This window comes from Sitophilus oryzae, unplaced genomic scaffold, assembly GCF_002938485.1.
Source record: "Sitophilus oryzae breed Bouriz unplaced genomic scaffold, Soryzae_2.0 scaffold_1297_pilon_pilon, whole genome shotgun sequence".
In the NCBI taxonomy this organism is placed as follows: domain Eukaryota; kingdom Metazoa; phylum Arthropoda; class Insecta; order Coleoptera; family Curculionidae; genus Sitophilus; species Sitophilus oryzae.
Genome location: NW_022145945.1, coordinates 11,641,899 through 11,659,282, shown reverse-complemented (window position 1 = coordinate 11,659,282; position 17,384 = coordinate 11,641,899). Strand labels below are relative to the sequence as shown.

Sequence of the window (17,384 nt, the reverse complement as noted above, 5' to 3'; positions counted from 1 at the left end):
CTTTGCCTAATTTGTTCAGCTTCTCTAGGCATTCTTTGGCCAACTTCAAATTGATGGTTACTGAGTTGATCGATTTTAATGCTGCTTGACTATCGGATAAGATGGTTATTTCCTGTTTCCGATAGTTCCTATCTAAGAAAAATTGTGCGCATCGTTCGATAGCGTAGTTTTCTGCCGGAAGGATGCTTGTGTAGGTGCTCAGTGGTTCGGAGTATTTAGTTTTCGGCTATGGGCTCTAACTCACTGATGACCAGGTCGCAACGACCTGGCCGTCGGCTGGCCGGATGCATTGCGTTTATAGCTGATGCGGCCAGATGAACGACCAGTTTCAACAAAGTTGTCAGATCTAACAATTTTTTACGTTTTACCAATTAGAAAATATTGTTTCAGAAATGTTAAAATATCCGAGTTAACTAAAAAGCGAAGTTGCTATTCGTGAGCTTATTAAATGTTCTAATATTAAATAATGCATTTAAAATATTCTTGGATTTTTTGTTAATAAATACTGCTGTGGTAAATGGAGTAAGTAAAATCTCCAACCCCGACTATACGATAACGTCGTTATTTCCATGTTTTTCAAATCCGCTATTCCAACAGTCGTTTCATAAAAGAATATTCTACATGTGTAGAGTGAGACATGTAACTCGTGAGATTTTCAACATTATATCAATAAAGGACAAAAACAGTATTGTTCCTAAAGGTGCGTCCAGTCTTGAGCATTTTAGTCCGAATGAACCGAGCTCACACGAACAAGCAGAACAAATAGGCCGAACAAAAAGCAATGTGTACGCGCTACCGACAAAAAGGGAGATATTCTGTTTCTTTTTTCTACTGATATGGACTTCTACTGACGGCTCTTATCGACTTTAGAAGTAAACATATTGGCTCTAAATATAAGCAGGTAGAAAGTTTAGCTTCCAGTTATTTCAATGTTTACAATATAAATTCCTCTTTTTTATTGTTACTGAGAATCAACAACAGTAAATACTTCTATTTTTATGAATGTTTAAGTTACTTTTACTCTTAATTGTTTTTTAAAATAATGTACCTAGTAGAAATATAGTCTAATGGACCCTGTTTGAAAATGTATAAATAAATGTAATATTTAAAATACAGTTGTCCTCCTTGTACATGACTACAATACAACTAAAAAAACTAATTTAATAAAAAAAACAAGTGGTTGTAGAAAAACTTTAAATATGATTTTTTTATTTTTTAACATCGAAACTCGAAGGTATAATAACATGTATCATACCAACCATAAATAGAGTATATCATATAAAAATGTTTTGAATTTTTACTAGAATCGACCCTTGATAAAAAAAGGGACTGGATTTAAATTTCCCTTTGATCCAGTCTGTATACTATTTCTTTGAATTTTCTGCACGTATGCAAAAACTACACTAAAACACTATATCTAATAGAAAATAAAATATTGTGCCTTGAATTTGAGGGATTTCATCTGAAAAATTATTAATTTGGAAGAAAACCGGCAAAAAGCGGCAGAAAATAATAATATTTAGTGCAGTCTACTGGTCGTAACGACCAACGGACGGCCATGACGTTAGTGTGCGCGGTATCATTTGATTTAATGGTTTTAGAGGTAGCAGCGGCCTGGCCGGTGCGACCTGGTCGTCAGTAAGTTCGAGCCCTATGATTTATCTCTTTTTAATTATTTCCTATTCTAAAAATTTTTGACGCTTGTTTCAAATGTAGAACTTTCGCTACAGCAGCAGTCTTCTCTCTTTTATGATCACTTTTCAATACGAAGCTATTACTCCTTACTTCTACCCTCCATAATAATAACCAAACGCTTTGTTGCAAGTTCGCTTCTATATGTTGGTCCAAATCGAAACAAGATAATTTAGTTGGTCTATCTTTTATGCATGTCTATGGAGTAACTATATGTACAACTTTATAAGAAAGATTTTCACATGAACTTCGTATTTCAAAACCCTTAATATAGTTTCTCTATATCTTTTATCGTGGATATTACTCGAAAGAGATATTTATTTATATCTCCTTTTACTACTACTGCCGTTTTCTTTAATTTATATCCGGTAAAAAAACACATAAAAATATCTTCACAAACGTACTCAAGCCTCTCTTGATACGAAAGCCTATCCATTGATGAAATTTCTTCCGTGTTACATATTGGATGTTGACACGTTAAGGATGCTCTAGACCGGATGTAGAAAACAACGAAATTTCGAGATATTGCATCAAAAGGAGAAAAATCCAAAAATAAGCTCAAAGAAATAAAAGAATCATAAGAACCTTGGAGAAATTTAATTTCGGCATTTTGAATATATCTTAAGAATTCTCAATATTAATACATAAAGTAAAATTACTTTTTAACACTTAAAAAATAAATCAGAGTCTATTAGAAAATGTGCATGTAAATGTGCATGATTTCAGTTTGAGTAGTGAAATATCCATATTTTCCAGTAATAAATCCGTCATAAAGACAAATACTTTATTTATCATCCACCTGTCATGTATTCTTTACATTACTAATTTTAGTTACACGACTGCATAAATATTATTTAATTATTCCCCAAAAATCTTATCATCATTTGTAACATTTGAGTAACTTTCTGCTGATTCATTTCTTTTAGGACCAAATATATGGTGATCTAAATATATCCCAGCACGTCTCTAATGATGCACAAAGAGGCATATAACAGCGATAAAACAGAAATATATCGTTTCTAAAATCAGGTGAGTGCTGGAGGCTATAAGTTTATTTATGAGCCTAATGAGTTCCATAGGCGCCTCATATTTTTTTTTCAAGAGCTATTAGTTTATTTATTTCAATTACATTAGGAATGTAGCTGAGTGTAATAGTTCTCCTGCATTAATTGATAAAATAATTAGAAAACGTTTTTCTGCAAATTCGACTTCTCTAGCGTAGAAAGATACGTCAAAATATTTTTCATAGAAAGTTAGTTGTCCCGTGGTTTAAAAAGAATTTTTAAGAATGTCAATTATAAAGTTGTGTATAGTGCTAACAATAAATCACCACAATTATTAGGTTATCCAGAGGGATAAACTAGAAGATCAATGTTAACTTGATTTAAAGAACTCAGATAAGATATGTTAGACCGGATAAATCTTGCATTGCTCAACATATTACTGATACAGAACATTGCATAGATATGAATAATTTAAAATGAATTAAACAAGTTTCTAATTACCGGCCATTAGATGCATATGAGCGCGTCAAAATTAATAAATGTTAAGATAGTATGAACAGAGACAATAGCTCTATTCTTTTCAGTTCCCTGTGTTTATTGCTCTAGTTCCGATAATTAAATGTTACAATCGGTTGATTATTCTCGGTTGGTTTTGACTCGCTTGACTAGGTTTTGCACGATTACTCGATGTCAACTGAGCGCCTATGCAAACGCTCAATTTGTGGATATTAGCTAACGATATGACGCTAACATCTTTAGCGAAACGCGCGTCGAGAGTAAAGGTGTATGGTGACAAATTAGTGTTTTGTTGCTATTAAATATAACAACTTAATAATAAAGACTTCACGGAAAATAAGTTGACAGGACCTTAATTTTGGATTTGTTCAATTTCTTATCCATTACTACAAAAATTTTCAGCAAAAACAACATGAAATAATATGAAGAAGTAACAAAAAACTCTGATAAAAATATGACATTTCTTTAATTGTTGAATTTTTTGAACATAAGACCTCATTACTGTAATATTATAATCTGAATATTACATGTATATCTATCTACTCTTAATGATAACATTAGTCCTAAGTCTCAATAGTCCTGAAGAACTACAAGCCCAAATTAATGAACTAAATACAGCCAGCAATAAAGTGGGTCTCAAAATGAATTTAAGAAAAACTAAAGTAATGTACAACAAATTAGTGGAAAGAAAAGACATCCTAATAAATAACACAACACCATAGTAGAAAAATATATATATTTGGGACAACTAATACACAACTGGGGATCTCTACTATAAGAAATTAAAAGGAGAATTAAGTTAGCATGGAGTAATTATGGAAGAAACTCAATCATATTCAAATCTAAAATTAATACTACTCTATCTAAAGAAGAAATATTCGACCAATGTGTATACTACCACTCACGACCTATGCATGCGAAACCTGGACACTTAAAACGGACATCATAAGGAAGCACAATGGAACGAAATATGCTGTAAATAACCAAGAAATAATAACCGTAAAAAAATAAAGTGGATACGACAAAAGTCCCAGGTAATAGATGTCATCCACAGAGTTAAATCCCTCGAATGGCAACGAGGAATTAAGAGACCTAGACGAAGACCGAACCTGAGATGGGACCATGATATTAGGAAATTAGCAGGGATAACTTGGGCCAACAATAGACAACAATGGGCCCAACTACAAAGAGAGCATGTAAAGGAGGCTACACCATAATTGTAAATGGTTGAATAAGCTGAAAATGATGATGATGATCTATCTACTTAACGCATTTTGTAATAGAAGTTGAATAAAAGAAACTAAGGAAAAAGTACATTAACAAAATTACCGAGACCGCGAAGATCTCGGATAATAATATATGAATAAAGTAGGACTCCCAACTTTCAGAATACCATACCATACCATACCATACCGCCATTACTCGCTGACGAGTATTTGACACGCATCAGACGATGGTCACGAAAGGCGTTTTCTTTCATGAGCTTTTCTGTGACTGAAAAGCCCGATACGTGATGGTATCTGCCTACCGCACTCCAGACATTCAAAAATCTCATTGCTTTGTTGCCTCTTTACTTTTTGGTTGTCGCTCTTAACTGACTACAATTCTTCTCCATTCCATTCTATTGTGAGCTGCCTCTTCCCACTCATTCTGCTTGTTAATTCCCTTTAAGTTTTCGTGGAAAATATCCTTGAACCTTTTGAGTTGTCCACCTCCTTGTTGGCCTCCTCTTACCGTCTACAAGCTCACCGTAAAGCAGAGATTTTGGTATGCGGTTTTCTTGCATTCTGCATACGTGACCAGCCCATCTTAAGCGGGACTTTATAATAATGACTTAAATACTCTCGCAGTTAGCTTTTTCAAGGACCGATACGTTTGAGACATGATGGAACCATTTTATTCTTAAGAGTTGTCTAAGATGTCTCTGTTGCAACTTGTTTAATGCGTTCATGTGTCGGCGGTACAGCGCGGCACCCAGGTTTCGCTTCCATATAACATGGTGGGAATTATTATCGCTCGGTGCACCGCAAGTTTCGTTTTTGTGCTCAAGTCATGATTGTAGAAAACCCTGTCTTTTAATTTCCAGAATGCTCTTGAGGCGCTGCTAATCCTGTGCTGAATTTCAGAGTCGATATTGGCCTTTTCCGAAATCAAACTGCCGAGGTAATTGAATTCCGCTACATATTCCAACAGCACATCTCCGATTTTTATAGCATTGTTGTGATCTTCCGGGGGAATGCACATGATTTTAGTTTTATCGATGTTCAGCTTTTTTTGATGCTCAGCCCAAGGCCTCGTATGCCCATGTATATGTGTTCAACATTTCTTGCAATTGCTGTAACGTATTTGCAACTAGAGCACAGTCATCAGCGTATTGAAGTTCTGTGATGAATTTTGTACGTGTTTTTGCCCTGAGTCTTTTTATGTTGAATAGACCGCCGCGCCGTCGTATCTGTATCTAATGCCCAAACCTCTCTCCTGCAGTTTGCTGTCCACTATAATGGAGAGCGCTGCCATGAATATATTGAATAGGAGAGGCGCTAAGACACAACCCTGCCTAACGCCTGTGTTTGTTAGGTAGGGATCGCTCAGTGATCCATGACACTCTTGATTTGTTGTTGTTATGGAGGCTTTTACACACTGTAAGAAATTTGATGGGTACTCCAAACTTTTTCATAATTGCCCAAAGTGCATCTCTGTTCACAGAGTCGAAGGCTTTTGTTAGATCAATGAATGCAACGTAAAGTTTAGAGTGCTGCTCTTTTACTTTTTCCTGTAGTTGCCGGATGGAGAATATGGAATCGACGATACCGCGATTGGTGCGAAAACCCGTCTGCGATTCTTTTTCTATATGTGGGTGCAGGCGGTTTGACATAATTTTTGCAAGAATTTTTCCTCCGATAGCCAGTAGTGAAATTCCTCGGTAGTTTCCGCAGTCTGGTGCACTTCCTTTGTTCTTAAATATATTCACCATATTCGCGTTGCAAAAGTCCTGAGGTACCTCTCCGCTTTCCTATATGACATCAAAGTATGACTTGCAGACTAAAAAATAGAGGACGAGAGGTTAAAAAAAATCACAGGCCAAACATTTTTTGAAACCTCGCCTAAATGTTATCAAGAGTTTATCCGAATGTTATGTAAACCTTATGCAGTTGATTGGCCTTTCATACTTTCTTAAAAATTTGTACTCAGAATTTGTTAAAATAGTTGCTAAAATATAACAAACTAGATTTTCTACAAAACTTTATGTCAAAATATAAGCTAACAGTAAATAAACAAAAAAAGCTACACATGAACCGCTTCCACAATTGTTTCTTGTACATAAATATTTCCTTTCTGGACGAACGACAAGGAGTAGCAAAAAAAAGTATTGCTAAATTAAAAATTTTATAAGAATTTTGGCGATAGACGAATATTTTTTATATATTGACCTATATCAATAAGATATATTGGGTTTGGGTTATAAAAATAGGAGTTTTTCAATATGTGAGAGAAAAGAGGACAGCGCGATCAAAAAAAGGACTGTCCTCTGGAATAGAAGACGGTTGGCAATCCTAAAATAAAGTCGACCGATCAAAATGGATGAAAATAGGTTGCAGTGGAATAGGCCTATTGTATACAGGATGTCCCAGGCTGAGCGTGCATTAGAAGTTTCTAGAGAACCACAATATCTAGACCGGAGATTTTTGGCACATCATCGTTTCACAACGAGATCTATTTTCAATATGGCGGCACTTCCGGAAATACCGGAAGTTCACGAAAACTTTCTTATTTTAAATGGGTGCCCTCATTTTTTATTACATACTTAAATTATCTGTACAATTTTATGAATTTTGATATCAAACACTCTGTACCTAATGCCGGAACCGCACATGCGGCATTTAGCGAACTCCGAGCGCTCGTCAACTACCTAGCGCTCGTGATCGGACTTCGCCTTTCCATCCACACATGCGGGCTGTGATAGCAACAACATAGAGACGAGCGCTCGTTCTCATCACCGATCGAGTCGCCGAACTCCGACTTCCCCATCCACACACATAGGAAATCGGCGAAGCCCCGTTCGGAGATCGCCAAATGCCGCATGTGCGGTTGTGGCATAACATTAACCGTTTTTGAGAAAAAAAATATTTAAAATTTTTGGACGAAAAGAACTGCCTGTCAAAAATATGTGTATAGTCTAAACGTCAAATTTAGTGATTACCACAGCCACTGTGCCATAAAGAGAAGACATGTGGCTATCTATTTCAAAAATTAAATTGTTTGAATGTCATATAATAATGGCTGCAGCTGTCATGGAATTGAGCGATTAAAAAAGTATCATAAATCATTTTTTTCAAATGGAAACCCACTATTTTTATTTCACTAGTGAAAAGGATTTTCAATTCGTTACTTTTTGACTATACATGTTCCTATACCTAAAATAAATCGTTTTTAAGTTATTTAAAATTTAGTTTTAAACCGTATATTTTTCTTGATTTTAACAAGTAAGTGATGTAAAACAATAAGATCTGGCCATGTCGTATTGTGTTTGTTACACTTTGTTCAAACAGCAGTACGTTATCGATCATCATTTGCAAGCCAACTTTGCGTTGTTTTTTTCTCAGGGTTGATACAGTACATTATAATTAATAATATCAACTATTAGATATCAAAGGAACGAAAATACGAGATACATTTTTATAAATACACTTTTTAAACTTTTACGGCATCAGCATTATTTACAATATAGGAAATTCAAATAATTTGTTTTGTGACAGATGGAAATAAATTGTCTGACTTTTTGACACTTAATGTGAAAGGAAGCTAGATAAAATCAAGGAAAATATACGTTTTCAAACTAAATCTTAAATAACTTAAAAACGATTTATTTTTTGTATAGGAACATGTATAGTTAAAAAGTAACGAATAGTAAAATAGTGAAATAAAAAAGTAGGTTTCCATTTGAAAAAAAATGATTTATGAAAGCTTTTTAATCGCTCAATTCCATGACAGCTACCGCCAATATTATATGACATTTGACCAATTTAATTTTTGAAATAGGTAGCCACATGTCTTCTCTTTATGTCACAGTGGCTGTGGTAATCACTAAATTTGACTTTTAGGCTATACACATTTTTTTGACAGGTAGTCTTTTTCGTCCAAAAATTTTAAATATTTTTTTTCTCAAAAACGGTTAATGTAAGGTATAGAGTGTTTAACATCAATATTCATAGAATTTATATAAAGAATGTAAGTATGTAATAAAAAATAAGGGCGGCTATTTAAAATAAGAAAGTTGTAGTCAACTTCCGGTATTTCCGGAAGTGCCGCCATATTGAAAATATTTTTAATCGATAGATCTCGTAAAACAATGATGTGCAAAAAATCTCCGATCTAGATATTGTGGTTCTCTAGAAACTTCTAATGCATGCACGCACAGCGTGGGACACCCTGTATAGTCATCTCAAAAATCTGATATAATATTAATTTCTATTTCACTCTTTTCTATTTTTTACGCAAGGATAACACATACTCACACAACATTATTTAAAAAATACGTTATAACTTTAACGTCGATAACTCAAAGTATGGTGCTAGTATAAGCTTAAATAATTCCTCAGAAGTGACTTAGTCATTATTTTTAGCGTGTGTCGTTGCTTCATCGAGGTCCCCTTTAATTAAGGGACAATCACTGTAGCCACGGCAGCGTGATAATAATTTAAGACTACCGGAAACCGGTAATACAACACTCTGTATACTGTCTGTGCGACGTTGCCACCGCACTCATTGTTCTGATATCTACTTATAAAACATATACCAGAAGACCAGGAAGGAGAAATATGTGACATCTGACAATCTCTAAACTCTTTAGTCTCATATTTTAAACGTATTATATGACATATCGTCAGGAAGTTCAGCTTAAGCGTGCAAGACAGTGGCGTCTGCTAGAGGGGGATTGGGGGACGGAAAGAGGTGCGGATTAATATGGACGACTGCACTTCTGTGCTCAACACGCCATGATTATAAATAAAGTTTTTTCGATGTGATATTCGTATCTAAGGGCAACAATATTTCTTAATTTATAGTCAAGAAGAGTAGAGTGTATGCAAATAGAAAATATATCTTATTTTTGGTTATGTTTTAACTATACAGGGTGCTACAAATTCGAGGTCGAGCATTAGTAACTTGGTAACCGTAATAGATACAACATGGTTAAATTAGGGCAAAGTTGCGCTTTTGGATGTTCACCAAGATGCCATCAAAAAAGTTTTAAAAATTTCAAGAATTGCTGAGTTTTTTGGAAAAAACTCAGCAATTCTTGAAATTTTTGGAAAAAACGCATATTTTTGAAAATCAATTTTATTTTTTCCTGCCGATACTTTTTAGAAAATCAAAAAACTAATAGCACATTCTTCCACGTCCGAACCTTCAATATATGCAACACCGGATGGACAACGGGGATCATGTCCGTGCCGATTATATTCTAGAAAACAGTCGCTATAGGCCTGGGTGGGGCCCTGCACCGCCGCGGCTCATTTAGGGTACGAACATAGTGGAGGCAGGTTTCTGCTTTCCGGCAACCAGCGCCGTCTCTGGGGACCTATTCTTGACCACATATCACTCACATCTCGCATCTCCGAAAAAGCCATATAACAATACACGTGATGCGTAACTTTGCGTATATGCCGTGTATTGTTATATGGCTTTTTCCCTATGGAGCAGGGTTCGGAAGTAGTTAATTAAGAGGAAATTTACCTGATTAACTAACCTAACCTAACCTAACCATATTCAAACGCCGCGCCGGCGCCGCACATAGGGGTATTTGGTCTATAAACCTGGCCAAAAGTGAAATATTTTTATTTTCATTTTTTATCTTAACTGAATACAAATCTATAAATACTAAATGTAAGCGCGTTTATTAGCTTTTTTTAAGTCGTAAGTTGACTATCAAATAAATAATATATTTCAATTATAAGTATGAATTATCTTGAGTGTATTCTGAATATTTCTAAGATTATAAAATAGTGGAATTGTTTGTAGTCCTTTTTTGCAAATTGTTTATAATAACTGTCATCATGGATACAGAGCCAGCTGGCAAGTCCTGTTTTATGCCATATTTTTATTTTGAAACGTTTTTTTCTATTCTATTTCTTTATAATGTTTTATATTTAAAAAATCAGAGGCATTTTTATAAGGTGTAAGACTATTCGGCAATATTCCGCATGGAAATTAGTATCCGTTCAATGCTTAAAGTCTCCAGCTTTGGAATATGTACAAAAATCTTGCCAATATTTGCCACTGCCAAAAAAAAAACATTGATTTAAATAGATTCTTAAAGGAAATAGTCTTTTCCCTATAACACCCATCCTCGCTCAAATATCGTCTATAATATACAAATTACTTTCTTGTTCTAGCATCCTCATCCAATTGCTTGGTTTTGTACAGAATGGCCCTATTTGATCGGTGGAAAGGGTTTCAGAGTAGAGGAAAAAATATTGTGTAGGAAAAACAAAATGGGGTTCCATATTAGCAACCTCTCCTCTAATTAATAATTAATATTACTAGCAAAAAAGCAAAAAAATCATAAAATATAATTTTGGCCAACTTTTAGTTCTTAATACCCTCTGTGCGCCGTCAGCGCGTGCAAAAGCAGAAATAAATAAATTTTCGTTCCGGTAAAAGCGAGAACGCCAATGAACGCTGGTTGACGGTGCCTGCCTGCCATCTGCGTGAACTAGTCGATTTGATAACACGCTTTAATTTTTCAAGGTTATAAGCGCGAGGCGGCCGCGGCGCGGCGCGGCGCTACGATGTACCCATATACAGGGTGTCCCAGAAATAAGTGCAAGTATTTTAACTTAACTGGTAGTATAGTTCAACCCCAGAAACACGACAATGAGGTTTTTTTCTAAATATCTTTTTTTAAAAATTTGGAATTTTTTAAAAAAAAATTTGGAATTTTTTTTAGTTTTTATTTAAAGAAAATAATTTCTTGATAATATGGCAACATAGGTAGTAGATTAAAGTTACAAGAAAGACTACTTCCCCCAGAAAAGATCAAGTGGTTCTCAAAATTTTAGCAAAAAATAATTTTTTTTGGAAATTTTCAAAGTAAAATAACTCCGTTATTTTGGATTTATTTGAAAAACGATAATGAGAAAATATGTTTCTTTTATCGAGATTAGAGGTGTGTAGTTCGTGAACGAAGTAGTTCCAATGAACTATTCCGACCCCGGAATGAAAGGAACTAGTTCCTGGTTTCTCAAAGAACTAGTTCCTCAGGACCTGTTCCGGGATCGAGACTGTGACCGATATAGAATAATATGCGACGGCGACGGATCGGCTAGCGCGCGTAGCCCGATGGTAGGCAGGAGTGGGGAGTGCCAGCCGTACGTTATCGGATCCGGACCTAGAGGAACTAAACTAAATAAAAGACTAGTTTACGTACGCACGGATCGGGCCAGCGCGATCGATGCTAGGCAGGAGTGGGGAATGCCAACCGTATGCCGTATGTTATCGGATCCGGACCTAAAGGAACTAGAGGAACTAAATAAAATACTAGTTTACGTATGGATCAGCCAGCGCGATTGATGCTAGGCGGGCGTGGGGAGTGCCAGCCGTATGTTATCGGATCCGGAATAGAGGAACTATTAAAAGACTAGTTCACGGGAATCTATTCAGTCGGCAGATCCGCGATATAATACAAGGAGACGACGCTGGATTCGGCCTTGTGTATTGCCACAGCCGGCGCGGCGTAATTACCACAGAAAATTGTCGTCGATACTGTTTTTGATTTCTACTTTGTTTTTTAAATATTTTATGGGAATGTTTCACTTTAGGTCCCTAAAATTAAGAAATATCTTATAAAATGAAGTAGATATTCTGAATTTTTAGACAAAAACAAAAAGCTTGAAGTGGGGAAAAATAATTTTTTTCGTACATTTTTCGTATTATTTCCTCCAATTGATTTGTGATATAGTTTTTAAGCTCTGATTTGAGTTTCTTTAATTTTTTTATCTGCTATAAAACTTACCTATATGTTTTTAACATATGCAATTACACGTCTTCTTATATTTCGTACATTATAAAAATTATAATGATCGGTATAATTTTGAATAGTAAACGAGGGGGTGAATAGTTCTGACTGAAAACGAAATCCATTAGCAAGCAACGGGGATGTCAATGTTAGTCGGGAACTATTGTGAACTAAGGACCTAGTTCAAGGAACTATTCTTCTGGAGGTACTAGAACTAAGGAATTAGTTCCTCCCAAGGAACTAGAATTTCCACCTCTAATCGAGATCTACCACCCCTTAAAATACTTGCACTTATTTCTGGGATACCCTGTTTATAACAATACACGTGATGCGTATACGCAAAGTTGCGAACGATGTCAAGAATAGGTACCCAGATTGGCGCTGACTACCAGTAAGCGGCTAATCTGCTTGCACTGTGTTCGCACACTTATGTTTGCCGCAACGGGGCCGGAACGTAGCGGATCCGAGGAAAATGTACACCGACATTTCTTGGACGGGGTACGGACGCGTTCCGGCGAAGCTCGGACCGTGCTCGGCTTAGCATGAATGTATAAGTATAAATAACATTTGACAATGTTTGGCCGTGCCTTCACCGTCGCACGGCTCCGGCCCGTCACGGTGTACCGTGAAACATCCTTTATTAGGGCTCTGATAGTATTTTTAGATTTTCAAATCAGCTGATAATTTGTGAGATATAGAGGCCAACTTAATTTTTTTAAATACGGACCTGCATTTTTTATTTCAGATTTTGAAAGAACTCGCTCTCCTGAGTACAATGATATGCCACACTTAATATTTTTTTTGTTTTGGAAATTTGGACACAATTTATTTAAACTAATTTCAAGTCCGGCTCTGTTTTTTTAATATTTAATATATTCATCATTACAATATTGATAAGCTTTCAAACTTAACAATGACGTGGGTTGAATACGGAAAATTAAATGCAAAAATGCAATAAAATAATAAAAAATAATATAAATAAAATGTAATATAAACAATCAAATCATTTCCCCGGAAGATGGATTGGAAATGGTAGAGCAGTATAATGGCCAGCGGGGTACCTGGACCGTCTGATGACATCAAGTAATTCGACAGGTCCAAATTTTACAAAAAAGTGAAATCAACACATCTCAGCAGTTACAATAAAGAGTACAAAATGCATTCGAAAGTATAAGAAGATCTATTCAAAAGCTACAAATAAAATTGAACGAAAAATAAATTTGTGCAATAGAGAGGGTGGTAACCCTTTCGAACATGTAGGCTATGTAAAGCATTAGAACCTAGTTTGTAGAAGTTAATTTATTCATAATAACTACGATTAATATTATGCAAATTACTAGATCGTACACTGAGAATTCCAAATTCACAATAAGAAAAGTTAAAAATAATATATTTAAATTGCTAATCTGGATATTATTTATTTGAATCTTTCAATTCTCCTTATTTAATGTTAATTAGCACTGATCAATATTGTTGCGATGAATATAATCAGATTAAATAATTTAAAAAACAGAGTCGGACTTGAAATTTTTTTAAATAATAATTAAATAGTTTTGTTGCTGTTAAGGTACCCAAAACAAAAAAAAAAGTATAAAGTGTGGCAAAAGTGTAAAGTATAAAATTGTACTTAGGAGACTGAGTTCTTTCAAAATCTGAAATAAAAAATGCAGGTCCGTATTTAAAAAAATTAAGTTGGCCTCTGTATCTCACAAATTGTCGGCTAATTTGAAAATATAAAAATACTATCAGATAGCCCTAATAAAGTAGCTATGAGAATGTGCAATTAGTTTTTTGATTTTCTAAAAAGTAACGACAGGAAAAAATAAAATTAGTTTCCAAAAAAATCAGTTTTTTTCCAAAAACTCAGCAATACTTGAAATTTTTAAATCTTTTTTGATGGCATCTTGGTAAACAGCCCACAACCCATTTTTCATTCAATCCACACTAAGCCAATGAACACCTAACAACAATGAAAAAATGTAATATACAAAAAAAGCGGCATGAAATGAAGATCGCTGTCATTTTGATATGTAAAATTATGTCGGGAATGTCATCGATCGTCATTTTCAAGCCAACTGGACGCCGTTTTTATTTCAATCATACAGTACCATGTGAATGAGATACATTTTATATTGGAGAAACACCTATATAGCCCGCTAAATGTTATTTAAAATAATAATGAAATAAAGAACATAAGATTTTTTAAAAAAGGGCAATTTTTGCAAATCTAAGATTTATCAGCATTCATGGGACACAGGACAGAATAGATTTTACAAACGTAAACATTATGATGAATGAACCGATAGCATCTTAAAGAAAAACAAACGAGGCTATAAAAGAGAATATATAATAAATAATAATTCATATATATAACATAACACTATTTTTTTAAGTCACGACGCACAGTGGAATATTAGCATGAAAAAGGTGATCGAAATTCGAAAAAGCAAATTTGTTTAAGATTTCCCAAAAAAGATAAATGATAAGTTAAATTATGTCTGCAATGAATGGCGTTGTCATGGGTGTGTTTAGTGGCATTCATCTGTTTCAACGGAACGTCAAAGTTGTTACTTCTCACAGATAAGAGGTAAATGGCTAAATTTTATGTTTAAAATTATAAATTGTTGTTGTTCTTGTGCTCCTTTTATATTATTGTTTTGATTGAAAATGGTTCAGCAAGCTGCAGGTATGTATTCTACAAAAACATATTATTTATTTTGATATTCTCTATACTAACGATTTTTTTGTAACTAAAAGTTAGGCGTTCAGAAAATTTGATTAAATTTGTGACATTTTTATTATTACTTATAGATTTAGTTGCGCATTTCGAAGAATTCAGCATATTGTCTATATAGGTTTTACTTAGTAAACATTGGGCTTTCATACAGTAAAATAAAATACTACGACTTTTTGCGACTTTGCTGATAAAATAAGAAAAATATTCTTGGTTTCCTCTAATTTGCAAATCAGTGATACACTAATGCGAGGTGTAAACCGCGATGGCATTGTTGTGTACAAAGCGATCGCATTAGTGCCATTAGCAGTATAGCACAATTTGGCATTAGTAGCGACTTTAGTGGCGCAGGCGTAGCATTAGTAGTATTAGTTGCGATATTACTACTGGTATAAGTGGCATTGATCGTGGAAACTCTGGAACAGTGATTTTTCTTCCTTTTTTTAGAATCGACAAATTATCCTTTATTTTGTTCATATTATTTCCTCTTTAATTGAAAATATCAATAATTTATATAAGGTCTACACAGGGGCAGATACAGAAATTTATTTTAGGGGGGGCCCAAAATAAAAAGTAATGTAGAATATGCTTTTTAGGGCGCCATTTTTAACCAAAAAGCCTAATATCTAACACAATTTACAAGTTTTAGGGGGGGCCCGGGCCCCATGGGCCCGCCTCTGTATCCGCCACTGGGTCTACATAAAAATAATTTCGATCAACTATCGGTGTCAAATACCCCACTGTGTGACGTCAGATTTGAAAAAATGTAAGAATGCTCCAAAATACAGTTAACGTTATAACAGGTATAAGTAAACTGAATTTGAACTAATAACAAACCGATTTTAAGAAATTTAAGAAAAACTGCATTTATCTTTAAATTAAAACTGAACAAATGCAAAAACATTATTAAAAACAATGCAAAACCAGGCACGTATAGTACGAGAGCTAGCAACGTCGGGAAAACAAGTATTTTAGGACGTCTGGTTCTTTGATATATCTTTTATTATGCTCTCTGGAACAGCATGCGGCCCGTCTGGCTGCCGATACCCGTTGCGTTCACTACTGCGCATCCAAAGAAAATCCTCTATTGTTTACTAAGCGCTTTAAATTCTAGTATTGAATAAAAATTGAGCAAGTCTCCATTAGCTCGGCGCGTAGAGCTTTCGCCTATGAAGCGAAGGTCAGTGGTTCGATACCGGCTGGGGGTGCAACTTTTTTTTTTTTTTCGTTTATATTTTGATAGTAAAGTATTAAATATTTGCTTTTTTATCACCAGAACGGATGGCGCTTATGGGTTTATGATCCGTAGTGTATATAAGTAGAATTTGATACTTTCATTTGTTTTGAAGGACTATTGTGGTAATTAATTATTAGGCAGGTTTAGGATGGTCTGACTGCCGCGCCGGCGTTTACTACTGCGCATCACATGTGTGCAGGGTGTCCCATTTTTGTGCGTTTTATGGGATTTCTCGTTTATAATTTCATTCTAAAGATTTAAACATAACATATAAAAATTAACATTTTAATGCTTTATTAAGGTAATTTCTGCCTGTCTTTCTTCAAAATATTTTTTCAGCTGTTGTTTATTATTTTAATAATCAATTTGATAAGATAACGATGGAAAAGAAAAAATTATCTAGTTAAATTAAATTAAATAAAATAATAATACTTTTTAAACAAGATTGATTAATGTTAATGTGTAGAAAATGCGCAAATCTAGGGGTAGAATATTTAGTTACATAAAAAACTAGCAAAGTAATGTGAAAAAAAAGCATCATTGTATCTCCACTCATAAACGAGAAATCCCAGATACCCCAAATCCCAAAAAACGCACGAAAATGAGACACCCTGTACCCATGTGACGCGCAGTAGTGAACGCAACCTACCGGCGCGGCAGCCAGACCATCCAAAACCTATCTAATAATTAATTACCACAATAATCCTTCAAAACAAATGAAAGTACCAAATTCTACTTATATGCACTACGGATCATAAACCCATAAACGCTATCCGTTCTGGTGATAAAAAAGCAAATATTTAATACTTTACTATCAGAATATAAACGAAAAAAAAAATAAAAAAGTTGCACCCCCAGCCAGTATCGAACCACTGACCTTCGCTTCATAGGCGAAAGCTCTACGCGCCGAGCTAATGGAGACTTGCTCGATTTTTATTCAATACTAGAATTTAAAGCGCTAAGTAAAATATAGAGGATCTTCTTTGGATGCGCAGTAGTGAACGTAACGTGTATCGGCAGCCAGACAGAAGTGTCTAGCCCTAGCAGTCAACTATTAAGCTTGACCAATCAGGTTGGTTAGCGTGGTTATGTGGAGTGTGTTAATTCATTTGTGTTTGTCAAAAACTCTAACGTGATTGGTCGGGCTTAATAGTTGCCTGCTAGGGCTAGACACAAGTCAGCCAG

The 17,384-nt window shown here is 34.8% G+C and overlaps 1 protein-coding gene across 1 annotated transcript in view; it reads right to left on the bottom strand.

The window, feature by feature from the left end:
* LOC115874794 (protein C-ets-1) overlaps positions 1–17,384 on the bottom strand; it is a 408,685-nt gene that overhangs the window by 351,547 nt on the left and 39,754 nt on the right. The window lies entirely within an intron of this gene.